Source organism: Olea europaea, unplaced genomic scaffold (assembly GCF_002742605.1).
Source record: "Olea europaea var. sylvestris unplaced genomic scaffold, O_europaea_v1 scaffold2266, whole genome shotgun sequence".
In the NCBI taxonomy this organism is placed as follows: domain Eukaryota; kingdom Viridiplantae; phylum Streptophyta; class Magnoliopsida; order Lamiales; family Oleaceae; genus Olea; species Olea europaea.
Window position 1 is genome coordinate 133,056 of NW_019240720.1, and position 5,035 is coordinate 138,090.

The following is a 5,035-nucleotide window of genomic DNA, read 5'->3' on the forward strand; positions in this document are numbered from 1 at the left end:
CAAAATTGCGACCATCTATGCGGCGTTCAGACCGCTAGCACCGCGAGTGCTTAACGATGAACACTTTTTTTTAATCCTACCCCTTAGTGCTCAACCTTGCTTGCCTTCATTTTTCCTTATGATAATTCGTACGCTTTTATCAATCCACTCATCAATCTCTCATGCACCGTCCCCATTTAAACTCCCCCATTTCCTCTTCCCTAAATCCATTGAGCTTAGAGAATCACATATTTTTCCTTGCCCACCTAATTTCTTGCAAGTGAGTTTAATATATTTAGTGCCTTTTTGGTAAAAAGATGTCAAGTGGTAGTAATTGAAAATGGAGGTTAACGGTAGAGAGAGAATGGAAAGGACACAAAGAGAATGGAAAAGAATTTGGAAATGCATTCGAAGTGAAATGGATAGGGATAGGGAGAGGGTGGGAGTGCGTAGGTTGATTAATTTAGCTTTATAATATTATTGTTTAAAATTTTAAAAAAAAAATATTACCTAATTTTTGTAAAAAATACTTTCTAGAATCAAGATCTTATTTTTGAAAACATGTCCTCGTGCAAATTCCACAAAAGTTTTTCGGGTTAGCCCAAACTCTCGTCCATTTATCCTCCTCTTTAGACAAACAGAGACACGCGAATATATAAAAAATACACAAAATTATTAATTTATAAACTTTGTTCTTGGGTTTTACCGAAAACTGAAGTCTGGAATCATTAATTTATCCCAATAAATCAAAATCGACCTACAAATTTTGAATCTTTTTCTTCAAACTGTAGCACAATCGACACTTATATTCAGGTACCGATTTATTTTTTAATTTGAGGAAAAATTCAATTTTTTGGATGAAATTTTGAAAGTTCTTGAAAATTTTCGCGGTTATTGATTAGGTCAATCTCATGGATGGCAATAATTGGAGGGCGAACTCGGGTCAGGCGCAGGTCCCAGGTCAGGTTATGGGTGGTGAAGTTCCGGCAGCTCCGGGTATGGATGCGGGCGATTGGAGGACTCAACTACCAGCCGATTCCAGGCAGAGGATTGTAAACAAGATGTACATAAATGCTTTTACTTCATATTTGAATTTTTATTTTTATTATTTTTATTATTTTTTAGGATATAAATTAGTATTAGTTCACGTTGACTTGCCTGAAATTTTGAAATTAGTTTTTTCGTAAGTTCTGAATTTTTTTTTTAAAAAAACAAGTTCATATCGTATCATATGTCGTACCTTTCCAATTATAGTGAATAATTTTCAGTTAGATTTGATTTACTACAAATCTTTTTGTTAGTGATTATTTTGTGAGGAAATAACAGCACGATTCTTCACTTGCATAGAATGGACAGCTTGAAGAGACATCTTCCTTTCCCTGGACAAGATGGACTTCAGGAACTCAAGAAAATAGCCGTAAGATTTGAAGAAAAAACTTATACTGGCGCAACAAGTCAGGTATATTTGTCACAAAACTATTGATTTGCGCTACCTACATTTTGAACAATACATTTCTCATGGAATTTGTCTACTCGATCTAGTAAAACTATGTTGGCATGTCTTCTATTTATGTTAGCACACGGCACAACGAGTTATATTTGATTCTATTTTCAGTTCTAAACTTCCGTTTAATATTGTGCTCTTCCAGTCGGATTACTTGAGAAAGATATCTTTGAAAATGCTGACAATGGAGACAAAATCACAGAATACCATGTCCAATTCTCTTCAATCAAATGCTTCAAGTACTAGCAAAAATCCCCAAGATCCAGGTATTGTGTACTTCAATGGTGCACATAACAAATATGTTTTCTCGTGCTTATAAAACAACTAATTTTTGTTGTTCTTTACTTTTACTCGATGCAAGGAGTTTAGCCCCGTCTCTTTGTTGAGAGATGCTCATTTTAGTGCATTTGGCTTGCATTCTTGACCCTAGAAACATCTTTGCTTGATTGAACATGTCCACTAGGTATTCCCTTGCAGACTCAGCAAGGTCAGCTCACCAATTGTCGTTGGTTGATATACCTTAAATCTTTCAGGTTCCTCGTCTTCTCAACCCAAAGAGACTTCTTAATGCTTCAATCACCACGAGGCTTGAAATTTCTAATCTTTAATTTGGCCGGAATTGTGCTAAAACTGTTTTGATAACTGACCACCTTCTCCTTCCTCTTATCTGTGTTCACAGATTCTTTGAGGTTTTCAACTCGTCCAACTCCTTGCATGAGATTCACCAACTGAACCTGTAAAATGCGATGTGTCTAATCCCTTCTTGTATAGATCTGTTCGTGTTCTAGTAGCAGAAGTCTTTTGGATCTCTTGATGAATAGTGATCTTATTTTGATGTTGTAAATTCATATGAGAGTGGTGTTATTCCACATATAGAAGTCTTTCATTCTGAGATCTATTAGTTGTTTTAGTAGCAGAAGTCTTTTGGATCTCTTGATGAATCGTGATCTTATTTTGATGTAGTCAACATATAAGAGTGGTGTTATTCCACATAGATCGGTTATTCGTAAAATCAAAATCAATCAAAATGTGCCTGGATTTCTGAAGTTCTTGTTCATGCGCTCTGCAATCAGCTATTGGAGCCACAAGCTCCTATTCTAGAAATTTAAGCATACACCATTCATCTGAATCTTTGAAAGCCTACTGATTTCAAGCTTTCCCTGCTCGAATTGCCTGTAAGTGCCACTATGCATCTTCCCATTGTCGTCTTCCTATGATTCTCTAAAGGCTCATTAGTTTCAAGCTCCTTCATTGCCTGAATTGCCTATAAAGGCATCCTTCTGTGGCCTATTTGAGGAAGAGTGTTCCCATAGTTTCTTCTTTATCTGCTTTGAGTCTTCTTTACTCACCTTATTCTTTTCTGTATATGTCTTCTGTCTTAATCGTATACAGAGCCAGAGTGATGTATATTTTTTTTAGAATAGATTTCTTGCGAAGTGATTTTAATGGAGAATGTATAGAGAAAATTTATGGGTTTATGTGCAAATTATTTTATTGGGAGTGTGTGGTTGAAATTGAGTTTGTGAAGAATCTCTACTACAAAGGGGCCTAACAAGTTTTCCTTTTGGTTCTGAATCGGTGAATCCATCTTGCAGAAGAAAATAATAATTTCGAGATAGTCTTGTTTCTAATGAATTGATTTTTATTTTATCTTTTTTTACTTCTTATGTCCAGTTGCCTTTACATTTGTCAACATGTCCCTTTTCCTTTTTTCTCTCTTATTATTGTTCATTTCATAACAGGATCTTTATATTTGTCTTTTTGTTTGTATTTTAACAGCTTCACAAAGCATGCAATCCCAAATGCCAAATCAGGGGCAGCCACTACCTATTCAAATGGTGCCTAATCAATCTCAAATGAGACAACAGCTGTTATCCCAAAATATTCAGAATAATATGCCATCAACAGGAGCACCAAATTCTGCTAGTATGACACCTTCACTTCCCCCTGTTGGTGGTGTGTCTCAGGCTACCATGCCTAATGTTGTTGGCGAGAATCCCAACATGCAGAACTCACAAAACATATCTAGTGTAGCTCCAAATGTAATGGGAAATTCCATGGGGCAAGGGGTGCCTTCCAACATGTTTGTCAATACCCAGAGATCAATTCAAGGAAGGCAGCAACCGGTTGTGCCCCAAGAGCAACAACAACAGTCCCAGAATTCACAGCAATATCTTTACAATCAGCAGTTGCACCAACACCTTAGGAAGCAAAAGTTCCAGCAGGGAAATATCTCACAATCCCTTGTGCAATCTCAGATCCAGCAACAGCAGCAACATAATTTATTGCAACCATCTCAGATCCAATCGTCCCAGCAGGCTCTTATGCAAGCTTCTTTGAGGCAGCCGGCCAATTCATCTAGTCTTCAGCAAAATCAGCAGTCATCCATTCATCAATCAACTCAACCTATGCTGCAGCAGCAATCGCAATCACTCCTCAGGCAACAACAGTCACAACAGTCTTCCCTCATTCATCAGCAACAAACATCAATATCGCAGCACTCAATACTACCTACACAACAGCAACAGCAGCTTAGTGGGCAGCAGCCAAATGCTACAAGCTTGCAACAGAACCAGCTAATTGGGCAACAAAATAATATTCTTGATGCACAGCAGCATCAGCAACAGCAAAGGATGATGAGCCAGCAGAATAATCATTCCAACCTGCAACAGCAGCAGACAATTGGTCAGCAAAACCTTCCTAACATACATCAACAGCAGTCAATTGTTCAGCAGAGTAGCCTCCCAAACGTGCATCAGCAGCAGTTAGGCCCTCAAACTAATGTTTCTGGGTTCCAGCAGCAGCAAATGGTTGGAATTCAATCTGGTAATTCTGGGTTGCAAAATAATCAGCAATCTGTTCACATGTTACAGCAATCTAAGGTAGCAGTACAGCAACAAATTCAGCAGAATATGGCGAACTTATTGCCTACCCAAGCTCAACAGTCACAGTCACAGTCTCAGCCGCCTCAGCAGCAGGTGATGTCGCAGACCCAATCGCAACCGGGTCAGCTGCAACACCAATTGGCGTTGCAACGGCAGGCAAATTCATTACAAAGAGACATGCACCAAAGGATTCAAACATCAGGTCCCTTACTTCAACAACACATTTCACTTGATCAACAAAAGCATCTGGTGCAGTCTCATAGAGCCATTGCAGAGGCATCATTATGTGAGTTTTTGATGATAAAATTTTGCTCTATCTATTCTTTATTGCTTGACTTGAATTTCCTTTATCTTGTTATTCTGAATTTCTGAGTTCTGAAGTATGCCTTTAAAATGTTTATTCACTCTGATACAATATTTTTCTATCTTAGCCCATCAGTAATCATTTGGCGATTGAATCTTATTCATCCTTGTTACTGTTCCATCTTTATTTATTGATTTGGATGCAACTGCATGCTTTATGCAGTGGCGATCTTGGTTTAGTATATTTTGTACATTGGTTCATCAAGATGCTTGTACATCTTTCTAAATTCTACCTACCAAAAAAAAAAAAAAAAAAAAAAAAAAAAAATTTTTTTTAAATTCCACTATTATTTTTTGAAAGGGA

The 5,035-nt window shown here is 37.4% G+C and overlaps 1 pseudogene; it reads left to right on the forward strand.

Moving 5' to 3' along the window:
* The first annotated feature begins 545 nt into the window (after positions 1-545).
* LOC111381184 overlaps positions 546-5,035 on the forward strand; it is an 11,000-nt pseudogene continuing 6,510 nt past the window's right edge.